General features: G+C 26.9%; 2 long non-coding RNA genes across 4 annotated transcripts; one reads left to right on the plus strand and one right to left on the minus strand.

Annotated features, from left to right (window-relative positions):
- The first annotated feature begins 10,322 nt into the window (after positions 1-10,322).
- LOC136084792 (uncharacterized) lies at positions 10,323-12,883 on the plus strand. 2 transcript variants are annotated; one of them, XR_010640852.1, is made up of 3 exons: positions 10,323-10,402; positions 10,676-10,772; positions 12,690-12,883. It is a non-coding gene; the product is annotated as an uncharacterized LOC136084792 (long non-coding RNA). The 2 variants fall into 2 exon arrangements; XR_010640851.1 differs by lacking the exon at positions 10,323-10,402 and having other exon boundaries at positions 10,509-10,772.
- An 888-nt stretch (positions 12,884-13,771) lies between these two features.
- LOC136085101 (uncharacterized) lies at positions 13,772-16,429 on the minus strand. 2 transcript variants are annotated; one of them, XR_010641080.1, is made up of 3 exons: positions 16,315-16,429; positions 15,945-16,041; positions 13,772-13,965 (listed from the first exon to the last, which is right to left on the minus strand). It is a non-coding gene; the product is annotated as an uncharacterized LOC136085101 (long non-coding RNA). The 2 variants fall into 2 exon arrangements; XR_010641079.1 differs by lacking the exon at positions 16,315-16,429 and having other exon boundaries at positions 15,945-16,208.
- Between the last annotated feature and the right edge of the window lie 10,547 nt (positions 16,430-26,976).

Here is a 26,976-nt window from a genome sequence, read left to right on the forward strand (position 1 = left end):
ATTAATTTTGTTAATATATTTTAGTTTTAAAATGCCAAGGAGCAAGATTGGTGTTTTTCGCAAAAAGATTTTCGAAATGGATATGCTAAATGCAGTGAATTTTGTGCTTCAACAAAAAATGAGTTTAAGTTAGGTATGTTACATCCCGCGTTTTACAGAACCGATTTTTGTGCTAAAAAACTGTTCCACGTTTTTAAAACTTGGCGTTTAGGCAGTATGGTAGGATCATGTTTTGTAGCATATTTTTTTAGAATTTTATATTAACTTAGAAGTTTTTTTAAAAGTAGAATGGTTGAACTTTTTTAAAGAGTATTTTTTTATTATATTGACGAAAGTTAAAGTGTTATTTATTGACATCAAAAAGTTGTACTTCTTGTGCTTAGTAAATGTTGAAGATATTATCTTTTTTTTTTCTATCCTATTCTTTTTTTTAAGTTTATACGTTTTCTATGCACATGCCAAATTTTAAGAATTTATTTTAACTAGCAGATACCCTATTTTTACCCTCACTTTTGGTACCTAAATTTTGTTTTTCCGACTTCCGTTTGGGGGAGAAGGGGGGGGGGGGTACTGAAGGATATTGAATATTCCTTTTTAAAAGCCAATAATAATAATTATTAAAAAATTTATGTGATTTTTCTATAAAGTGATTTTGTGATATAAGTACTAATATTACATTTATAAAGTATCAATGTCAAAATAGCATTTATTATATATTAAATCAATAATACATGTTTTTTGCTCAGTCCAATCATACTATTACATTTTTAAAAAGCTTTATATCATATAATAATATAATATATTGCTTTTTTACGTATTTAGAATATATCATATATTAGTAATATACTAATATTTGTCTAAAAATATATAGACATATATAATATATTTATAGTATATTAAATTTATTATACTATTTATAGTATATTATATTTATACTATATTATATACTTAATATATACTATATTATAGTATATATTAAATATATAATATAATATAATATATATATTTAATACATACTATATCAATAATAATTATGAATGATATGATTCCGATAGAGCAATGACAGTCTTGCACAATAGCAGAATACTAAAACTTAAAAAAAAACATAGAAAGGCTATTACTATTTCTTACTGGACTAGAAAAGAAAATGATTCTGAAACTGTTGATTATTATATGAAAAAGTTCCAGCTGGTTGCTGACATTGTAGTTGATGTTTTCCTAATGTGAATATGTATATATATATATATATATATATATATATATATATATATATATATATATATATGTAAATTATGTTAGTGTATTTTACAAATAGAGTGCTCAATGTTTTTAAAGAGCAGAGCAATAATAAATTAGTAAAAAATACTTGTCTATAAATACTTGCAAATAAAGTTACAGCGAGTAGTGGAACTTGCAAATAAAGTTACAGCGAGTAGTAAAACTTGCAAATAAAGTTACAGCGAGTAGTGGAACTTGCAAATAAAGTTACAGCGAGTAGTGGAACTTGCAAATAAAGTTACAGCGAGTAGTGGAACTTGCAAAAAAAATTATAGCGAGTAGTAGAACTTGCAAAAAAAATGTACAGTGAGTAGTGGAACTTGCAAAGATATGTACACGGAGTCGTGGAACTTGCAAAAAATATGTACAGCGACTAATGGAACTAGCAAAATAAATTTACAGCAACTCGTGGAACTAGCACAAAAAAAATTACTGCGAGTAGTGGAACTTGTAAAAATATAAAGTGAGTAGTGGAACTTTTTTTTGATAGATGGATCTAGCTTACATTCACGTCGTGTCTATTGTTAACAATAATTATTATATAGTTTCATTAATGGAATTTAATATCTTAATCATTAACTAAAAGCCAAGATGTAAACTAATTAAAATAATATTATAAAACATTTTTTGTTTTTAAAAATTTTTTCAGGTCAGAGGGGGAACCATCTATAACTATCACTAAGCATTATGTGATGTATTTTGAATTTTGGTAAAAGATGTTTTTATATTAAAGTTCATTATTTTAATTACATTTAAATATTTTTTCGAATCTCATTAAAAATATAATTTTTTTTTAGGTTGTAAAAGAGGGGGGGGGGCGATGATACGCCCCTTCCCCATCTACACCCGTTGAATCAAAGGGTGCACTGCTAGTGATGTGAAGTAGTAAAATATAATTTTTGATTTGATACTAGATTTCTTTTTAATTATAAAGATTAATATTTATTAAAAAAAAGAGTCATTTTTGACAATAGGGTGTTTGAAACCATCACCCTTACATCCACCCAAAGATAAAACTTCTATATTTAACTGTGGTCGGATAGCTAATTACAAAACATCTTGTATATAAAAATTTATATTTTCATTAAAAAAAACCACTTTTTTACGAATACTGTTAGTCTTTATTGCCGGTATTGATGGTGGTTTTGTGCCCCCTCTTGCCCCCGGATGCACCCGTAATCTAGAAACCTTTATAAATTTGTAGATAACTCTTGTATCCATCTTTTGATACCAAGATGTAAACTTTTGGATAAGAATTGATTAAGTTATAATAGTTTTAGTTAATAAAAACTTTATTTTGACCACAGTTTCTTCAACAAATCCTAATATCAAAAAATCGGTACTTAAAACGTCATAACTTTTTGTAGGGTAGCTCAATTTTAAAAATTTTTTCACTTTTGGAATAATGAAATAAAGCTCTTTTTAATGATATATAACAACCTAGAACTTGATGAATTTAAAAATTTCATGTAACATACCTATTTAAGTGAAGCTGCAAGACATTGCAACATTAAAAAGTCAACTTTAATATATCAGTTGAAGCAGTTTAAAAAATCTGGTAGTTGCGAATATTTATATTCACATACCAAACCAAAAAAAGTATTCTCAACTGAAGAAGAATAAATTTTGGTAAACTACTTGGCAGATGCTGCAAATATGCATTATGGACTTACATTAAAGTAGATAAGATCCTTTGCATATGAGTATGCTTTAGCAAATAATAAAAAAATTGAAACTTCATGGATGAAAAATAAATGTGCAGGTGAACAATGGCTGCGAGATTTTCGCAAAAGATATAATAACAAGCTATCTCTACGTAAACCACAACCTACAAGTCTTGGTAGATCTTCTGCATTCAATAGAGAAACTGTAAGAATTGTATATAAAAATTACAAAAATGTTTAGAACGTTATCATTTTGACCCATCAAATATTTGGAACTGTGATGAAACAGGAATTACCACAGTCCACGTACCACCAAAAATTCTAGCTCCAAAAGGTAAAAAACAAATAGGGAGCATAACTAGTGCTGAACGAGGCAACAATGTAACAATGATTGCAGCCATTAATGCTACTGGAAATAGCATCCCACCATTACTTGTATTTCCACGTGCTAAATTCAAAGACTACATGTTAAACAATTGTCCTCCTGGAAGTGTAGGAGTAGCTAATAAGTCTGGATGGTCAAATGAAATCATTTTTGTGCAATTTCTTGAACATTTTATTAGTAATGTGCGACCGTCAATTAAAAAACCTGTTCTTTTATTAATGGATAATCATGAGAGTCATGTAAACATTTCTGTTATTGAGTTAGCAAAAAAATCAGACATAGTTTTAATGACATTTCATCCTCACACAACCCATAAAATGCAACCTCTTGATCGTGGTGTTTTTGGACCATTTAAAACTTTTTATAACAATGCCATGAATAACTGGATGATATCACCAGGCAATGCTGGTAAACCAGTCACAATTTATGATATATCTTACCTTGTTGGTCAAGCTTATCCTCATGCTTTTGTACCAAACAATATTATAAACAGTTTTAAATGTACTGGATTTTATCCATTTAATGAAAATATTTTTACTGATATTGACTTTTTAGCTGCAAATGTTACTGATAGGCCAATAGTGAATACTGAAGCTTGCCTTTCTAATGAGATTATTGATGTTAAAACTGCTCCATCCAGTGTACCATCAACGTCATCTATTGTTTTAGGGGAAATCCCTACTGTGAGTTTACCATCAAGATTAATTGTTTCACCTGAGATAATACGACCTCATCCTAAAGCCAAATTAAGAAAAACAAATACTTCAAAAAGACGTAATAGAAAATCATGTATTTTAACTGATACCCCTGAAATTAAAGTTATTCTAGATTCAAAATCTAATAACCAACAATTTAAAAAGACCTCTTCAAGCAAAAGAAAAAAAATGGCAAAGCAGATTATTTTTAGTCAGTCTGACATATGTTTAAATGATGAAAGCTCTAATGAAATTGATTTTGGAGTAAATATACTTGATAATGAAAGTGAAATTGTTTCTGGAGATTTTTTAATTGTCAAGTTGGCTGGAAAGAAATGCTCTAGATTTTATGTAGCAGAAGTTTTAGAAGTTGTTGGTATAGTTTACAAAATTAAGTATCTTAAGAAATCAGGAGACTTTTGTAACAAGTTTATAAGAGAAGATGACAATCTTTATGATTTGGAACTTATGGATATTATTATGAAACTTCCACCACCAAGTATTGGTCATGGTTCATCTAAGCGTCAGTATCTTATGTTTGATGTTGATCTGACTATTTGCAATAGTTAATATATTTTACTCTTTTATCATTGTATTTTTTGTTGTCATCATTAAGATATTTTCTATAAAAAGCATTATGATCATATGTAAATGAATATAGACCGCCAGCTAACATAAGTTATAAAAATATATTTTTGCTCTTTTCTTATCTAAAATAATAAAAATAACTGTATATATTAAAAAATATGTTTTGTACAATTAAATCGCGTTTAAAGTTTTGGACCTTAATCCTAATTATTTCATGTAAGTAGCATCTAACTAAAGAAAATATGTGACTTTATCTAAATAGTTATAATAACTGATTTTATTGAAAAAAATTAGTAATACTGAGTATCGTAACTTTAATACACAAGTCTTTGCAATATTGTAAGGATTGATTTTTCTAGTTTTTTTTTAGACAATTAGGCTTGATTACAAAATAATTAGATTTTTTTTATTGATATAAGATGGACCAAAAGTTTCTATATAATATATAACAAGCTAAAATATTAAAAAGGGTTCAAACATTGCATGATTTTTTAATAATAACATTTTGGTCAAAGGAACAACGCGCATCGGTCAAAGGTACAACGTACGTGTTGTACCTTTGACCAATAGACTTCTTTTTTTAAAACGCGGGAAAAAGATACTTCTTGGTCAAATGAAAAAAAAGTTCTAAGTATAATTTTTGGGCAAAATATAAGAGAATATTATAAAGTTTGAATGGTTTGGATTTACTCAATAGGCTACGCAAAAAACGCCTTAAAGCAAAAAGTGGTCAAAGGTACAACAGGTTCCCCTATATTAGATATATATTTTTTATGTATTTAACATGGAAAACTGACTAATTTGTTGACACGAAAGTTTATAAACATAAATCTGCCTATATTTCAGTATGTTTTATATTTCTCTGCGTCTATATAAATATTCTTTCTTAGAAAAATTAACAGAATAGTTGAAAAAAAATGATGATGTTTTTCCATATTTCATTGTGTAAAGTGTTATACCATTTTTTAAGGGTATGTGAATATATATATATATATATATATATATATATATATATATATATATATATATATATATATATATATATATATACTTTAGAGTAAAATATGCTGACTGACATTGCTTCAATTTTTTATACAAGATTTTGCATTTATTATTTTTGTGCATTAAGGTAAAAATAATTTTGTGCATTGTAGTCTAGATTCTTTGTTGAATTAAAAAAATTGATGTAAATAAATATTGTTTAATATTTTTGAAAAACGATTTATCCCAGTAAACACACAAACGTCTACTAAACGTCAAAACAACGTTTCAACAAAACGTTCAGATTTGGTCAATAATCCGTTTAGAATGAAATCCAGATTAACGTTTAGAACAAACGTTCATAAAACGTCTATATTCAAACGTATTTTAGATGTCTATTATAGGATTATTATACGTATATAAAGCGTATAGATTTTGTTTAATTTGCGTTTAAATCTAGTCTAATTAACGTATATAAAGCGTTTAGATTTAGTCTAAGTAAACGTACATTAAACTTGTCTATTAGTTTCTTTAATTTTATTAACGTAAATTTAATTTATTTAAGTTTTAAAACTAATATAAGTTAAAATTACGTTATAACTTTTTAACTTTTATAAGTAATAAGAGCTATATTAGGTCGTGAAATTTATAAATAGCATATAGTTATAAAAGTAATGAAATTTATAAATAAGATATAGTTATAAAAGACCTGGTCTTATTTTTTATATTTTTTATAACTATTATAATATGTTTATTAACTTTTATTTTAAAAAACTATTTATAAAGTTATAAACATATATAAAACATTTTCATATAGTGGGGAGTTAGAGGGGGATTTAGAGAAAAAATGTTTGTGCACTATACTTGTTTATGTTTAGATAATTTAAAAAAATTAAATGACCATGCTTTTGGTAGTGGAAATATTATATTAATAAATTTCTATCAAATATTTTTTAAATTTAATCTCATTAGCAGAAAATATAAGTTTACATTAAGATTAAGTCAAAGATTACTTATAAAATTAATAAACTCATAAACAAATATTTTGGATCACTGGTTTATGCATTATCAAAAATCTTCCTAGAATACCGTCTACCCTTGTTTATCAGGCACCTGTTTGTGCAACATCATCTTCTGCAATCGTATCCTGATCGTCTGATTTCGTAACCTGATTTGTAACCGCAAAAAATTAGGGTAAAATAGTTAGCATTTTAAATGTACATTCATAAACCAAAATTGGAATTACACAGAACAACTTTACATATAGAGGATTTTCTGAATGGAAGTTTCGGAAATTTCCTAAACCGTTCATGTTTATTTTTGACATTAAAAAATTTGTAACGTCGCGCCATATTATATGCAGTGGATTTTACCAGCTCGGTTCTACCGATTTTCTTTAGCAAATGTAACTAAATTAAGCTAAAATGAATTTAAACTGCTTTTAAAACTTACAAAAAAAGTTCTTGCAGCAGGACTTTCATAACGACAGACCAGCAACTCATATTTTTAACTATGACAATTTTGCAATCAATAATTTCTAAAACAACTGAGTCCATTAATTTGTTGGCATTTAGGAAGGTAGATTGTTGTGTAAAGAGGTTTTTAACTTCCATGAATTAAAATGGCGCTACCGACACTAGTTTATTATTTATTAATCAGTCGTTTTGCTTTCAGTTTTTTTTTGATTTCAAAAAATAGATCTAGGCAGGATGAAATTAATCGTTGTTGAAATGTAAGAAATGCTGCTTAACAAGCAGAAAACTTACTTGACAGAATTCAGTGTCAAGCAGTGTTAATGTCTGTAAATTTGATTTTACTTTAGACACTTTAGAACAAACCAGAGTATGAGTTTAACTATTTATAGTAACAATTAACACTTAAATTTGAATAATTTTTTTTTTTTTTTTAAATTTTTATCATAATTATGTTCTTTTTTTCATTTTTTTTAGTGTGTCTTCCCTTTGTCAACTATTGATTAGTTAGCTTACTGTTGAAACATGGTTTTAATTTTTGTAAATTTAGTATGATATGAAATTTACTCTATTAATCATTAGTCAACAGTTAGAGAGAAGCTGGAGCTTAATTATAAAATGCTGGAAATTAGCTTTTAATCAATGTAAAAATAATTTTGTTTACTGGTAACATAATAAAACCAGTTAATACTATTTATTCCGTGTTTTTTTACTTTTGTTAACATGCTGCTTTGGAAACACTTTCCTTCTCTTTCTGTCTCTCTCTTTCTCTCTCTCTCTCTCTTAGATAAGAGGGAAATTTAATGAAACTTATATAATTACTGAGCTCTTACGTATTTCTTAATACCACAAATAATAATAACAAATATTTTACGAGTTGCTTGCTATTCTATGATATAGTTGCTCAAATTGTTTAACTATAATTGTCCCTTGATTGTTCAAATATTGTAATAAATGAATCTTTTTAGTCCAAGTATTTAAGTTAATAAAATATCTTATTAAGTTGTAGTGTTATTTGCCAATGTTACTACATTGTGTTGTCTTGCCTTTTTATTATCTTTTTGAATTATTCTGTAGACACAAAATATATATTTTCTGTTATTATTATCCTAATTCTACTAACAATAAAATGCAAATAGTACTTTTGTAATTAAAAATTGTAATTTTTTTTTCGTTTCTCTTTTTAGGTATTTGCAGGCTTTACTTGACTTTCCTTTTCTGGTACCTGTGTTGCGACAGATTTTAAAAAGAACTCAACTGATGTTAATGCGGTCTTTATGTCGTTAACTATAAGCAATGACGTTGCTGATAGGGACTCAAAGTTAAAATATTTATAGATAAATTTGTATTTAATTTTTTAGATAATATATCAAAGTTACTTATGTGTTTTTATTGTTATTAATGATTTAATAACTCATACCCCGTATTACGGGTTGCTTACTGCTAGTCGTTATCATTATGTTATGAATTCATAATAGTTAATGAAATTGTATTGAATATTCTCTGGTTATCGCGTTTTATACGTGTTTAAATGCGAGTTTGATACTCATTAGGCGTCGTATTGTATACCTGTCTTTATACGCATCTGATGTCTATTTTTAATGCGCGTTCGACACGGTAAAATGGCTAACCCAGTCGGCATATCTAGTATTGTAAATACTCGGAGTATTGATCACGTATAACATACCGCCGTTGATACCAGAAAAATACGCATTTAGTTTTAAGTTTCGAATTCGAGTTCAATACCACTCATTTATCAAAAATACGTATTATTTAATATTTGATCAAAATCGGATACAATATCGTACCCGATTTTGATTAAATATCAACATAAAACGGTAAAAAAGAAAATCTTTGCTTTAAAGCGCATGCTTAAACTGAAATTGTGAAATTTTTATAAATAAACTGAAATAGTGAAATTGTGAAATTGTGAATTAAAAAGTTTTCTCTTAAGAAATTAAGTAAAAAGTTTGTCTGGAATGAAAAGGAATAGTCAGGAATACAGGAAAAGTTGTATGAAGAGATATCGTTCTGCTAAAGCAGTATCGCATATCTCCAATACAGTTACAGTACTTTTTTGTACTAAAAAAGTTACTAAAACTTTATCATAAAAATATTTATTACTACTTTAAAAGTAGTAATAATAAAATAATAATATAAAATAATAAAATAAGCAAGGTATGAAATGATAGGATCTATAATATATTTGAATTATATTAATTTAGGACTTCATAAAACTAAATAAATTTGAAAGTAACTTTTAAATTTATTTAGTTTTAATTTAAGTCCTGAATTAATATAATTCAAATATATTATAAATCCTATCATTTCATACCTTGTTTATTTTATTATGATGATTATTATTTTATTAACATTTCTGTTATGGTATTACCTGTTTTTTGTACTGTTTTAAATTTAGAAAAATAAATTAAAATATCGAGCCAACACTGACATTTTATTGTTGCTAAACGTTAAATTGTGTTATAAGGATTGCAGTTCTTCTATCTTTTTTTTGCTCTTTATTCAATAAGTATTTGATATAAATTAAATATGATTATAATTTGATATTTTATTACGAGACATATGTTTTTATATATGAATATATATATGAATCTTTTAGATTTTTTCATGTTATTTTAAAATTTTTTGTTCGCGCAATTCAAGTTATATATGTTTATAGTTTGCATATATGTTTATATTATGTTCAAAGTTAAAAAGTTTTTGATAAATATATGTATGCGGTAATATGTGTTATGTAATTGTTTTATAAATGTGTCATTAAAATAGAATAAAATGTATCTACTGTGTATATAAATATTATATGAGGTGTTTATATATGTTATATAAAATTAAATAAATGTATTGTGTTTTATAGTTATTATATATGTTTATATTATGTTGTTTCCATATTTTCAAACTTGGCAAGCGTGTTGAGCAAGATTTTGCGTAAAGTTTTTATTTATATTACTAATGTTGTTACATTTGGCTTACCTTTATGTTGGTGTCTATTGTTCAAAATTATAAGTGGTTTTATTATTGAATCTCGCTGCTTTTAATCATTCACTAAAAGCCACTCAAGAAAAATCATTTTGTCGTATATACATTTTGTTTATATCTCAATTTGAATTTTTAGAACCATGAAGTACCAACATGATTTGTTTTCTAAAATGAAATAACAATATTTAACAACTACTACTCTCTTATCATGACATCTTATCTCTATCAGATATATTAATTTTCGATTCATATTTGATGTTTTTCTTTGTATTTACTTATCTATTACATTTTTTCATTTCAGATTTATCATATAATGGATTTATGCGATATAAAAGAACAAACGTATGTAAATTTTAATGAATTTTTTCTAGGCTTTTCTAAATGTGTTTCTTATTCACATTTTATTTTACAAGTAAGGTCTGCAAGCAAATTTGAGATGAAAATTTTTTTTAGCTTTTAAGGAGAATTGGCGTTATTCTTTGTTTAATTTAATTTGTTTAAATATAGCAGTTCTAAACAAATAAATGTTTGTCTGTTCTTGGTTTTTTACTTATCTGTTTTCAGATTCTTATAAACTAGGCAACTCAGCTAAGCAAGTTTTGTTTTATTTTTTAGTGCTATTGGAAAGAGCTGAAAGTTATTTTTTAGAGTGATTGAAAAGAACTGAAGTGTTTTTTAGTTACTTTACACGGTGTAGCTGATACTGGTTTGAGTAAGTTTACTATTTTGTTTTATTTTATATTGGATTTATTTTATATTTGATATATATTATATTAGATATATATTTTGTGTATTTAAAACTGACTGTAATTTGTTGACACGAAAGTTTATAAACTTAAATCTGCTTATATTTCAGTATATTTATATATATATATATATATATATATATATATATATATATATATATATATATATATATACATATATATATATATATATATATATATATATATATATATATATATATATATATATAATTACTTTAGAGTAAAATATACTGACTGACATTGCTTAAATTTTTTATACAAGATTGTGCATTTATTATTTTTGTTCATTAAGGTAAAAATAATTTAGTGCATTGTAGAATCTTTGTGAAATTAAAAATAATTGATGTAAATAAATATTGTTTAATATTTTTGATAAACAACTTATGTATATAAACATATAAAAAGATATGGATTTCAATAAATCTTAAGTTTAGATAAAGTCTTCGATTAGAAAAGATCACAATTTGTAAGATTCTTTTGTGTTCATTTATTCAATTGTAACAATAGTAAGATTACTGGTAATATGTTTAATGATAACAGTGAAATTGAAATAGATAGTATGAGGCTCAACGAAGTTATTAATGAAAAATGCTAATAGGCAACTTGAAAATAGTTGTCAAATGAAAAAAATAGATCTAGGCAGGATGAAATTAATCGTTGTTGAAATGTAAGAAATGCAACTCGGGATGCAGAAACTTACTTGACTGAATTCCATGTCAAACAGTGTTAGTGTCTGTTAATTTGATTTTACTTTAGACACTTCAGAACAAAGCAAAGTATGAGTTTAGCTATTTATAGTAACAATTAACACTTTTAAATCTAAATAATTTTTTTTTTTTTTATAATTTATATCATAATTATGTTCTTTTTTTCATTTTTTTTTTTTAGTTTGTCTTCCCTTTGTCATCTTTTGATTAGTTAGCTAACTGTTGAAACATGGTTTTAATTTTGTAAATTTAGTATGATGTGAAATTTACTCTATTAATCATTAGGCAACAGTTATAGAGAAGTTGGAGCTTAATTAAGAAATGCTGGAAATTAGCTTCTAATCAAGGTAAAAATAATTTTGTTTACTGGTAACATAATAAAACCAGTTACTACTATTTATTCCGTCCTTTTTTACGTTTGTTAACATGCTGCTTTGGAAACACTTTCTTTCTCTCTCTTTCTCTCTTAGATGAGAGGGAGATTTAATAAAACTTATGCAATTACTGAGCTCTTATGTATTTCTTAATACCACAAATGATAATGACCAATTATAAGAAATATTTTACGAGTTGCTTGCTATTTTATGATAAAGTTGCTCAAATTGTTTAACTATAATTGTCCCTTGATTGTTCAAATATTGTAATAAATAAAATCTTTTTAGTCCAAGTATTTAAGTTAATAAAATATCTTGTTAAGTTGTGGTGTTATTTGCCAGCGTTCCTATAGTAACAATGTATACATTGTGTTGTCTAGCCTTTTTATAATCTTTTTTAATTATTCTGTAGCCAGAATATATGAACCTGTCATTTTGAAAAGGACATAAGTCCAAAACCTTAAGCATTTAGTTTATAAGTTTGAATTAAAAATTTCTGTATGATTTATGTTTTTTTATAAAAAATAAAAAATACATAAGTTATATAAGTTCTTTAATTATCTACTTCTATGTTTAATTTCTTTAGCAACCTAGACATTATTTTAATAAAAATCATATTTTTGTTGATTTTGAAAAGTTTTTGTATATGGACTTGTGCCCTTTTCGAAATGACAGGTTCATTTAATTTTCTGTTATTATTATCCTTATTCTACTAACAATAAAATGCAAATAGTACTTTTGTAATTAAAAATTGTAATTTTTTTTTCATGTCTTTTTTTAGGTATTTGCAGGCTTTACTTGACTTTCCTTTTCTGGTACTTGTGTTGTGACAGATTTTAAAAAGAACTCAACTGATGTTAATGCGGTCTTTATGTCGTTACCTATAAGCAATGACGTTGCTGATACGGAGTCAAAGTTAAAATATTTATAGATAAATTTGTATTTAATATTTTAGATAATATATCAAGTTATTAATGTGTTTTTATTGTTATTAATGATTTAATAACTCATAACCCGTATTACGGGTTGCTTACTGGTAGTCATTATCATTATGTTATGAGTTCATATTAGTTAACAAAATTGTATTGAATATTCTCTGGTTATCGTGTTTTATACGTGTTTAAATGCGAGTTTGATACTCAGTAGGCGTCGTATTGTATACCTGTCGTTATACGCATCTGATGTTATTTTTAATGCGCGTTTGATACGATAAAATGGCTAACATATATTCGTAAATAATGCGTATTCTGGAAAGTTTTAAATGCGCATGTAATACCAGGAAAATATCGTATTGAATATTCTCTGGTTATCATATATGTTAACATATCCCAGTCGGCAAATTTAGTTGTAAATGCGCATTAGAAACTCGTTTAAATACGTATCAATGTGGTATGTATGTTAGCCATTTTATCGTGTCGAACACGCATTGGAAACACGCATTAGATGCGTATAAAGACAGGTATACAATACGACGCCAACAGAGTATCAGACTCGCATTTGAAACTCTTGTAAACACGTATAAAACACGATAACCAGAGAATATTCAATACGATGTTTTCCTGGTATTACATGCGCATTTAAAACTTTCCAGAATACGCATTATTTACGAATATATGTTAGCCATTTTATCGTATCAAACGCGCATTAAAAATAACATCAGATGCGTATAACGACAGGTATACAATACGACGCCTACTGAGTATCAAACTCGCATTTAAACACGTATAAAACACGATAACCAGAGAATATTCAATACAATTTTGTTAACTAATATGAACTCATAACATAATGATAATGACTACCAGTAAGCAACCCGTAATACGGGTTATGAGTTATTAAATCATTAATAACAATAAAAACACATTAATAACTTGATATATTATCTAAAATATTAAATACAAATTTATCTATAAATATTTTAACTTTGACTCCGTATCAGCAACGTCATTGCTTATAGGTAACGACATAAAGACCGCATTAACATCAGTTGAGTTCTTTTTAAAATCTGTCACAACACAAGTACCAGAAAAGGAAAGTCAAGTAAAGCCTGCAAATACCTAAAAAAAGACATGAAAAAAAAATTACAATTTTTAATTACAAAAGTACTATTTGCATTTTATTGTTAGTAGAATAAGGATAATAATAACAGAAAATTAAATGAACCTGTCATTTCGAAAAGGGCACAAGTCCATATACAAAAACTTTTCAAAATCAACAAAAATATGATTTTTATTAAAATAATGTCTAGGTTGCTAAAGAAATTAAACATAGAAGTAGATAATTAAAGAACTTATATAACTTATGTATTTTTTATTTTTTATAAAAAAACATAAATCATACAGAAATTTTTAATTCAAACTTATAAACTAAATGCTTAAGGTTTTGGACTTATGTCCTTTTCAAAATGACAGGTTCATATATTCTGGCTACAGAATAATTAAAAAAGATTATAAAAAGGCTAGACAACACAATGTATACATTGTTACTATAGGAACGCTGGCAAATAACACCACAACTTAACAAGATATTTTATTAACTTAAATACTTGGACTAAAAAGATTTTATTTATTACAATATTTGAACAATCAAGGGACAATTATAGTTAAACAATTTGAGCAACTTTATCATAAAATAGCAAGCAACTCGTAAAATATTTCTTATAATTGGTCATTATCATTTGTGGTATTAAGAAATACATAAGAGCTCAGTAATTGCATAAGTTTTATTAAATCTCCCTCTCATCTAAGAGAGAAAGAGAGAGAAAGAAAGTGTTTCCAAAGCAGCATGTTAACAAACGTAAAAAAGGACGGAATAAATAGTAGTAACTGGTTTTATTATGTTACCAGTAAACAAAATTATTTTTACCTTGATTAGAAGCTAATTTCCAGCATTTCTTAATTAAGCTCCAACTTCTCTATAACTGTTGCCTAATGATTAATAGAGTAAATTTCACATCATACTAAATTTACAAAATTAAAACCATGTTTCAACAGTTAGCTAACTAATCAAAAGATGACAAAGGGAAGACAAACTAAAAAAAAAAAATGAAAAAAAGAACATAATTATGATATAAATTATAAAAAAAAAAAAAATTATTTAGATTTAAAAGTGTTAATTGTTACTATAAATAGCTAAACTCATACTTTGCTTTGTTCTGAAGTGTCTAAAGTAAAATCAAATTAACAGACACTAACACTGTTTGACATGGAATTCAGTCAAGTAAGTTTCTGCATCCCGAGTTGCATTTCTTACATTTCAACAACGATTAATTTCATCCTGCCTAGATCTATTTTTTTCATTTGACAACTATTTTCAAGTTGCCTATTAGCATTTTTCATTAATAACTTCGTTGAGCCTCATACTATCTATTTCAATTTCACTGTTATCATTAAACATATTACCAGTAATCTTACTATTGTTACAATTGAATAAATGAACACAAAAGAATCTTACAAATTGTGATCTTTTCTAATCGAAGACTTTATCTAAACTTAAGATTTATTGAAATCCATATCTTTTTATATGTTTATATACATAAGTTGTTTATCAAAAATATTAAACAATATTTATTTACATCAATTATTTTTAATTTCACAAAGATTCTACAATGCACTAAATTATTTTTACCTTAATGAACAAAAATAATAAATGCACAATCTTGTATAAAAAATTTAAGCAATGTCAGTCAGTATATTTTACTCTAAAGTAATTATATATATATATATATATATATATATATATATATATATATATATATATATATATATATATATATATATATATATATATATATATATATATATATATATATATATATATATATATATATATATATATATATATATATATATATATATATATATATATATATATATATATATATATAAATATACTGAAATATAAGCAGATTTAAGTTTATAAACTTTCGTGTCAACAAATTACAGTCAGTTTTAAATACACAAAATATATATCTAATATAATATATATCAAATATAAAATAAATCCAATATAAAATAAAACAAAATAGTAAACTTACTCAAACCAGTATCAGCTACACCGTGTAAAGTAACTAAAAAACACTTCAGTTCTTTTCAATCACTCTAAAAAATAACTTTCAGCTCTTTCCAATAGCACTAAAAAATAAAACAAAACTTGCTTAGCTGAGTTGCCTAGTTTATAAGAATCTGAAAACAGATAAGTAAAAAACCAAGAACAGACAAACATTTATTTGTTTAGAACTGCTATATTTAAACAAATTAAATTAAACAAAGAATAACGCCAATTCTCCTTAAAAGCTAAAAAAAATTTTCATCTCAAATTTGCTTGCAGACCTTACTTGTAAAATAAAATGTGAATAAGAAACACATTTAGAAAAGCCTAGAAAAAATTCATTAAAATTTACATACGTTTGTTCTTTTATATCGCATAAATCCATTATATGATAAATCTGAAATGAAAAAATGTAATAGATAAGTAAATACAAAGAAAAACATCAAATATGAATCGAAAATTAATATATCTGATAGAGATAAGATGTCATGATAAGAGAGTAGTAGTTGTTAAATATTGTTATTTCATTTTAGAAAACAAATCATGTTGGTACTTCATGGTTCTAAAAATTCAAATTGAGATATAAACAAAATGTATATACGACAAAATGATTTTTCTTGAGTGGCTTTTAGTGAATGATTAAAAGCAGCGAGATTCAATAATAAAACCACTTATAATTTTGAACAATAGACACCAACATAAAGGTAAGCCAAATGTAACAACATTAGTAATATAAATAAAAACTTTACGCAAAATCTTGCTCAACACGCTTGCCAAGTTTGAAAATATGGAAACAACATAATATAAACATATATAATAACTATAAAACACAATACATTTATTTAATTTTATATAACATATATAAACACCTCATATAATATTTATATACACAGTAGATACATTTTATTCTATTTTAATGACACATTTATAAAACAATTACATAACACATATTACCGCATACATATATTTATCAAAAACTTTTTAACTTTGAACATAATATAAACATATATGCAAACTATAAACATATATAACTTGAATTGCGCGAACAAAAAATTTTAAAATAACATGAAAAAATCTAAAAGATTCATATATATATTCATATATAAAAACATATGTCTCGTAATAAAATATCAAATTATAATCATATTTAATTTATATCAAATACTTATTGAATAAAGAGCAAAAAAAAGATAGAAGAACTGCAATCCTTATAACACAATTTAACGTTTAGCAACAATAAAATGTCAGTGTTGGCTCGATATTTTAATTTATTTTTCTAAATTTAAAACAGTACAAAAAACAGGTAATACCATAACAGAAATGTTAATAAAATAATAATCATCATAATAAAATAAACAAGGTATGAAATGATAGGATTTATAATATATTTGAATTATATTAATTCAGGACTTAAATTAAAACTAAATAAATTTAAAAGTTACTTTCAAATTTATTTAGTTTTATGAAGTCCTAAATTAATATAATTCAAATATATTATAGATCCTATCATTTCATACCTTGCTTATTTTATTATTTTATATTATTATTTTATTATTACTACTTTTAAAGTAGTAATAAATATTTTTATGATAAAGTTTTAGTAACTTTTTTAGTACAAAAAAGTACTGTAACTGTATTGGAGATATGCGATACTGCTTTAGCAGAACGATATCTCTTCATACAACTTTTCCTGTATTCCTGACTATTCCTTTTCATTCCAGACAAACTTTTTACTTAATTTCTTAAGAGAAAACTTTTTAATTCACAATTTCACAATTTCACTATTTCAGTTTATTTATAAAAATTTCACAATTTCAGTTTAAGCATGCGCTTTAAAGCAAAGATTTTCTTTTTTACCGTTTTATGTTGATATTTAATCAAAATCGGGTACGATATTGTATCCGATTTTGATCAAATATTAAATAATACGTATTTTTGATAAATGAGTGGTATTGAACTCGAATTCGAAACTTAAAACTAAATGCGTATTTTTCTGGTATCAACGGCGGTATGTTATACGTGATCAATACTCCGAGTATTTACAATACTAGATATGCCGACTGGGATATAAGTAAATACCGCGTATTCTAGAAAGTTTTGAATGCGCATGTAATACCAGGCATGTAATTCGTGTTTTATACGTGTTTACAAGAGTTTCAAATGCGAGTTTGATACTCAGTAGGCGTCGTATTGTATACCTGTTTTTATACGCACCTAATGCGTATTTCTAATGCGTGTTCGACACGAGAAAATGGCTAACATACATACCACAACGATACGTATTTAAATGAGTTTCTAATGCGCATTTACAACTAAATTTTCCGACTGGGATATTGCGCTGTTATTGTAAATAACATCTCGCCAATATAAGGGATATGATACTGGCCAATATTGGCGTAATATAGTTGCCAATACTGTAAATTATATTAAGCCAATATTGAGTATTTTCGGTTATCAATTTTTATTATTGTAAATTAATAAAAAACAATATTGTCTTGATAAATTTTTAAGAATTAAAATTTATAACAGTTTTCTTGTTTAAATGATAATATAGTACCAGGTTAATTATTCTTTTCAGTTAAACAGGTTATAGCCTTGGGGACGACAGTTACCATAAAACACTTTAAGAAATAAGTATTTTTTTAAATCATTACATTTATTTGAAGTTATGTGAAACAGATACAAATGAAAAAAAAAAGATAAAGAGTGCTCCAAAACTAAAATATAACAAAATGAAATCAAGGCTATTTAAATACAGGTACAAAAAGTATGTATGTATATACATACACTAGTAGCAATAGGAACGGACACCCCTTCAAAATATATGAAAACTTCACTTTGGTAAGTTTTTTAAAAGAAAATAAGCATATTTATGCGGTTTTCAATATTGATTATTATTTTTTGATGTCTTTAGATTAATAAAAACTAAAATTTTGATTAAAATTAACAATTTTAATATAAAAATATAACAGTTCTTTTTGGCTATAGACCAATTTTTGACAGTTTTTGCGGTGTGGCATGTAGCACTGTTGTGCTGGAACACACAGGTTTCTGTTTTGTCCTCAAACAAATCATCAATCTCTGGGAGTAATTTGGCTTCTAATATGTTTTCTTGGTATTTTTTGGCGTTTAAAATACCATCCACAATGTGGATACGATCCACAGCATCTCTGGTCATGTATACCCACACCATTACGCTTATGGGATGCTTCATTGTAACCAATGTGCACTCAGGTAAAAGATCTTCACCGGGCCTTCTTCTCACATAATTGATTCCATCACTTCCAAAAATGGAAATCTTGCTTTCGTCACTCCAAATAACTCTTGCCCATTCTTCCTTTGTCCACTCCTTGTGTTCTTTTGCCCAAATCAAGCGATTCTTTATTATATTTTTTTCTGGGTCTTCTTGAATTTTCAAAAAGCCTTTGGCGAATTGTTCTTGAACTACCGAAACTCCGGCGGCCTCTAAATCATTTTTAATTTCAGCTGAAGTTGCTCTTCGGTTCTTAAGTGCAATCCTCATTATCACCCTGTCTTCGTTGGCAGTTGTCTTCTTAATTTTTCCATTTTTTGGCATATTTTTAAAGGTTTTGGTTGCCTTAAACCTTTCGCACACCTTTCTCACTCCAGATTTTGTTGCTCCATTTCCCAACTTTTTGGCGATTTCTATGTACGAATAACCTCTCCACGTAATGTAACAGCTTAGCATCGCTTTGTAGGTGACCACTATTCTTTCGCCATTGTAAATGAAAGTACAATTTTAAAAAACAAACTAAATCTTCAAGAGCACTGTCGACTTTTCGCCAGCAATTGTTAAAACTCAACTAAATGACTACAAAACAATGATCTTGTATTTATAGCTTAAAAGATTTATGGATAAAAATGTTAATTAATAACGTAATTAACTATTAGGCATCACAATAAATAGACTAATTTTCACAAAAGCACAAAAATAATGAGACATTCACTTTTTACTAGAGAAACCCATTAACACAGCAATGACTCATTTTTGACACCAATTAACAATAATAATCCATAATTATGTTTAAAATTGATATAAACGATTAAAATTTGCGATTTCCTATAAACCAAATAATAGATAACGTGGTTTAAATATAAAAATAAATAATTAAATCCACCAAATGCATGATATGTCAACTTCTCTAGTGCCCATTCCTAAGGCCACTAGTGTACATATATATATATATATATATATATATATATATATATATATATATATATATATATATATATATATATATATATAAATAAATAAACTACTGCATTATACTCTCATTTCATTGCTCAATTTTCGACGTTGCTCAGTTATGGTTCTATTTTTTCTTCCATCATCTCTATTAATGGCCGTGGCCAGAAAGCTGCCAATTCTTTCTTTAAAACTTTTGTCAGTAGCGATTTCAAATTAAACGAATACAACAAATTTCACGTACTATTATTGTAAAATTATAAGCTTTTACTAAAATGTTTGTTTATTAGAAGAAAATGGGATGTTGAATACAAAAATTGTGCCTTACCTATCATGACCTTTGTTTCCTTCCATGCATTGAGTATAGCAAACATACTCTTAGCCATTAGCTGTATTAAGATTGTTAGCATCCAATTCAAGGAAGTTCATCTAAAATAAACAAAAAAACAAATGTAATATAACTGGTTATATTAAAAGTTTAATGGTTCCTCACATGTGTATGATTTAGAAGGATTTTTATAATGTGATATTCTCATTAAAATATGACATTATGGAAGAGTAAAAGCAATCGGTTACTAATAGATGCAACTCCATTGGTCAATCTGTCTTGCAGATCAGGATTGATTTTTTTAATAAATTTTTTATAAAGTTAAAGTCTCCAAGGATAAATATAGTTTTGTTTTCTTTAGACAGTTTTATTAGTTAGGATTGATATAGAATGCGTTAAAGCCATCCAGCAACATGGTTGGATGCCTGTATACACAGCCAATGATGATAGTTTTGTGTTTACTATTTCAATAAAAATGGATTCTAGTTCTTTTGCTTTATATATAATCAGATCATTTCTTGGTTTATATGCAAATTTTTTATTGATATAAAATAGTACACCTCCAGCATGAGATTCAGTTGGTCATACCAAAAACCATTAAGAGAGATTTTAGTAGAACGGGTTATATTTTATAGTCTAGATTCGAATATCGCAATTATGTCAAATTCAATTTTTTTAGATAATAGTAATTTTTCAAAAATGATTAAAGCTTTTTGTGAGAGAAGTAATGTTGAGTTGAAGGATCTTAAATGATGATTTCTTACTTGTAATATAATTATGATTATCAGTATATCTTTAGATCTGTTGACATTTGGTGTCAACAGATCTAAAAATATATATAGATGATGGTACTGTCGGTTTTATGAATACAATATTGTTATGTTCCCAAATATATGCATCCTAACTTGCCTATTTATTATGGGTAATTAATTATTTTGTTTTTGGTGTTCAACTGTCAGTGTTTCCTCTATATTAGGTAACATTGACAGTTGTATGTTTAATGCTGTAAATGTTAAAGTTACATCATGAGGGGTAAAATTATCATTAAAATTTGATAAACAAACAAAATGGAGAAAACATTTTTAATATATATTAGCACTAACCTATGAAGATTTTTTCAAACCTGGCCCCGACTAAACTATAAGATTTAGTAGGGGTTGATAGCCTAGGCTAGAAAAAAATTTATAATACTTTATATATTATAATTTCATGGTTACATTTACTATTTATTAAATATTGGAACATATTTACATATTTTTAAACTCTAATTTACTTCCAAGAAGATTGCAAGCAAACACTATTAAGTTATGAGAATGAGTAAAAATAGAATAATGAGAATAAGCAAAAATACTAGGAAATGGTTAACTGAAGACTTGAAAAGTTGTAGGTTGTATATATAAGAGAAAAACATAAAGATGGCTAATAGTTATAAGGTTTTTTTGATGTGCAAAGAAAAAAACTGGATTAATAAAAGTGTTTATAGTATGAAGGGGCAGATACAGTAAAGGATGCAACTTGTTGAATAAGAAACAAGCAAGAATGAGTTTTGGTTTATCGTAATAGATGATAGCTTGTTTGAGCATTGACCATGATTGTATTTGTAGAAAAAAGAAAGAAATGCAACCTTACAACAATGGGACAGTGGCTCAAGCTTGGCAGATAAAGCAGGTCTGATTTATTATAAATTTTTTTTTATGGTAATTCACCTCCCCAAGGTGGGGAGGTGAATTACCATAAAACACCAAACACCACTACAGACAAGGAAGCTACTTAATTGTGGTTATAACCCTCTCTCAACTATATAACTCTGAAACACGAACCATGACAACCAAGGCCGCTGTGCATAGAAACAAGTTGAGGACGGTACTACCAGGGACGTGGTGGGGATCGAATTCAGTACCTCTCGCCTATGCGGCGAGCGCTCTACCACTACATCATGACCACATTACATTTACAATGTGCTTTACATTTACCGATACACTATGTGTATCACCAGATGTATAAATTAAAATCTAGTCTCTATAGCCAAAGGAGAAAAACACATTTAAAGTTTTATAGCACTTTGTGCTACTGATTGCACTTGGAGCCCCGTTGTAAATCTATTTTGTTTGTTTTTTCACTTTTGGGTTATGGAGTTTTAAAAAAATTTCAAAAACTCGTTACATATATGTGTTGGCTGTAACCTGACAAAAAAATCAGCTCTTTAACACTTATGGTTTGTCTACAGGGACCTAAATTATAGGGTATTGTACTAAAAGCCTCCTTAAAAAGAGACAACGGATGTTTTATGTTTTTATTCTAACCTTACTATCTACTATGGAAGTTTCAAAATTTAATAGAATGAAACCTTGGCATGTATCTTTCAGGCAAAAAAATAGAAGCAAGATACCTTTCATCTGTGCAAAGTGTGACAGACATACTTCTGATTTCATCAAAGAAAGATTACTAGGTATTTTTTCTGGAAATTCCATTGAATTTAAGGATGATAAAAGTTCCATTGGGCATATGCAATTCCTGCAGAGCAATGATACAAAAGCATGGCAAAGGAGAAACTTGATTCTTCCTAAGCTACATGAATTTAACAAAGTGATTATTAGATCACAGACCAGGGGATTTGATTCTTGTAGTTGTTCATTTTGCCAGGTTGGCCAACTAAAAGGAGATTCTAAAAAGCTCACTTTTTCAACCGATTAAGGTTTGAAAGAACTATTAAGTAGCTTTAATAAACTATGCTCAAACTATCTCAGTGTAGTCAAAAGAGGAATAACACATGATTGTTCACAAGCCACCAAGTTTGAAAACTTAAATAAGATGATAGCAATTGATTCCAGAATTGCTGAAAAAATTGCGTCCTCTGTAATAACTCAAAAGGTATCCTCTCTACAGGACACAATTAGGTTGAGCAGAAAAAGTGGTAAAGCTTTAACTATTACTCCAGGTCCCTCTATAGCTCAGTGCATATCAAGAGCTTCTCTAACTACTTTGGACATGGTTCAAGTTTAAATCAATACTGGTCTTTCAAATAAAAAGATGCAAGAACTGGCTGTAACATTAAACAAGACTAAAAATTCAAAAAATGTTGAAACAAAATTTAGGGAAAATTTTACAATGGCTGGTGGAAAGGTTGAAAGTTTATTCAAAGTTTCCAAAATCTCACTTACAAGGCCATCAACAAAAACTGATTATTTGGCGAAGGTTATTCACTGCAAGAATTTAGGGGATTTATATAACTCAATTCTCAGAGTTAGAGCAATCACTTCACCGTTTCTCATCAAACTAGGTATTGATGGTGGAGGGTCTTTCCTTAAGTTTAGCTTGAGTGTTATCTCCAATGGTGGGTGTCAAAATGTTAAAACAAGTTCAGCCTTAAATGACAAAAGCTTACTGACTGTAGAACATGGAAAAGAAACAAGTGCCAAACGTCAGCTACTTGTTGCTGTTGCTGAAAATGTTTCAGAAACTTATGAAAATGTCAAAAAAAATTTAAGTTTATTTGGGAGAATTGATGTGCATCTTTTTATTGCATATGACATAAAATTAGACAATATCATCTGTGGCATTCTGTGGCTTTTGAAGAATATGGATGTTTTGCAAAGAATTATTGAAAGAGAAATCTTTAGTGCTCAATGGGCTAGGTACAAAAGAAACCATGATCATTCTGGTTATGGAGGTCAGTTACTGAAATGTTTTATTGACTATAATAGCAAGCATCTTTAAATTCGTTTTTTTAAATTACTCATTTTTTTAAATAGTTAAACAGTGATTTCTAGAATTTCTTTCTAGAAATACTTGATATAACATTTGTTGAGAAGAAATATTCTTGTCTGAAATTTTTGTTTATATTATAAACTATATTAATTTATTTAGAGTTTCATAAAAAATCATAAGTTTACGAAAAATTAATCAGAAGTATATATCTTGTTTTGCAATGACTAAATAAAAAAATCTCAACAGAAATCTATAGAAAAAATAACAAACATCATAACACCACCATAAAGTAATGTTTTTTAAAGGAAATCATTTCATGTCTGTATGTATGTGTTTTTTCAATGCGAAATTAAGGTTAGATGGGATTTTCTTTTGTTAAAACCCATTTCAGTAAAGATATATTTCTTATTTAAATTTGAAAAAGTTGTTATTATTGTGTGTATTTCCAATATTTAGTCAATCATTTTAAACAAAAGCAACAAAGCAAACCTGTGGGTTTAACAACTAAAATATAAAGACATTTTTATGTGTTTTAAATTCAGAACAATTAGAAAAAATACCTCCAACTATGTGTTTTCTGCCCCATATCTTATACAAACTTGGACAAAAAAAGCACTCTTTTTGCAGACAAAGTACACACAAATGTGAAGTCGAACAACCATAGAATCCCATATTCACTAGTCACACGATATTGTTACTAAATTAGTTATTTGGTGTAACTTTGAATCTTTAAAAAGCATAAAAACCACAAAAAGCTGCTATATTTTGGCCATTTTTTTAAAGGCAAGATTCCTACTTTAAGAGCTATATCTTTGCACAGATGAAAGATATCTTGCTTCTATTTTTTTGCCTGAAAGATACATGCCAAGGTTTCATTCTATTAAATTTTGAAACTTCCATAGTAGATAGTAAGGTTAGAATAAAAACATAAAACATCCGTTGTCTCTTTTTAAGGAGGCTTTTAGTACAATACCCTATAATTTAGGTCCCTGTAGACAAACCATAAGTGTTAAAGAGCTGATTTTTTTGTCAGGTTATAGCCAACACATGTATGTAACGAGTTTTTGAAATTTTTTTAAAACTCCATAACCCAAAAGTGAAAAAACAAACAAAACAGATTTACAACGGGGCTCCAAGTGCAATCAGTAGCACAAAGTGCTATAAAACTTTAAATGTGTTTTTCTCCTTTGGCTATAGAGACTAGATTTTAATTTATACATCTGGTGATACCTATGACCTTGCAGGTTAATGCCTCATTAATCGTTGTTTTGGTCCTCAAAATTGAGGTTGGGACCGTTTTTGGATAGGTGTGAACGTAACTTTTCTTGCTTAAATTGAGCTGAGCAAGTTTTTAAAAGGTTTGGTGAATACCATTTCAGCTTGGTGAATACCGATTTTTTAGCTCTGAACTTAGGAAAAAACTTACGTAAGTTTTGTTAAACGCTTTTGCGCAAGTTTCGTCAATACACATTTCACAGTTTTGAACTTACGCCAAACTTACGCAAAAAAAAAAAACCTTGGTGAATCCGCTCCCTGAGGTTTTATGCCAACAAAATAGTTTGAGGTGTATGTTCTTCCATCATTCAACCGATGACTTAAAATACAATTACTTTTTATTTGTTTATTGCAAAAAGTAGAACCACAGCTTAACAACAGCACCAAAAATATTTTTTTGAGAATTTTATTTTTCGAAAAAATTTGATTCAAAAATTAAGGTCATTTTAAAAACCCAAATATTTTTGAAAGTAACTAGTGTTTTTTTGATTTAATAACAAAATCAATTATAGCATTATATAACCCTAATAGTATGCATATTTTTGAATAGTAAGCGTTGATCACACAAAAAATATGCCTCCCACCAAAAAGTTAATAAAAGGTAAAAAAAAATTTCTTAGCACTTGTCAATTTTCAAGATGGAAATGTAGTTTTTCAAATTAATTTAATGTTCTGGAAAACTCTTTTTGCATTACCATTAATAAAAGTTTTTAAAAAAAGTTGTGTCACAGGTTTATTATGTTAAAGGTGGGTTGTTTCTTAGTCATTAAATCTCCATTTGCTATAGTTTTTTGTTGGTATTATATTCTTAGTTTTGAATAATAACGGTCTTGTTTATTGTTCAATAATATTTTATTATATTGGACATATGTCCTAATATAAGAAATAGTATTTTGTTATATTACTTTTATCGTTTCATAAATATGTGTCAAATTTAATATTTAATGTTTAATATTCAATGTTTTTATTATGTGAACAACGGGTTACTCAATTAATATCAACATCTGATTGTGTGTGTATATATATATTTATATATATATATATACACACGATATATGCACACACATACAATATATGCGTTATATATATATATATATATATATATATATATATATATATATATATATATATATATATATATATATATATATATTCTTTTTAGATATTGATCATATGCTTTATATGTACATTTATATACATTTAGTTGTGTCAATAATTTTAAAATCAATAGACAATTGATTTTTAGTTTCTTGACACATAATTTGTAAAAGCTGTACAAAGATTTTCATAATCAGGAAATACAACAGTTAATTTTGGATATGCATTGGCAATTTATAACAAAAAGTAATAATCTTTTGTTATTAGTGAGTAACTTCTTTATGTATTTTTTTTCTAAAGTAATTTTTATGCTGTGTATTAGCATCGTATATTTATTGTATTGTACAATGTACTGCAACATATAAATTAACAGGTAATTTTGTTTGACTTGTTTGTATTTTC

Source organism: Hydra vulgaris, chromosome 09, assembly GCF_038396675.1.
Source record: "Hydra vulgaris chromosome 09, alternate assembly HydraT2T_AEP".
In the NCBI taxonomy this organism is placed as follows: Eukaryota; Metazoa; Cnidaria; class Hydrozoa; order Anthoathecata; family Hydridae; genus Hydra; species Hydra vulgaris.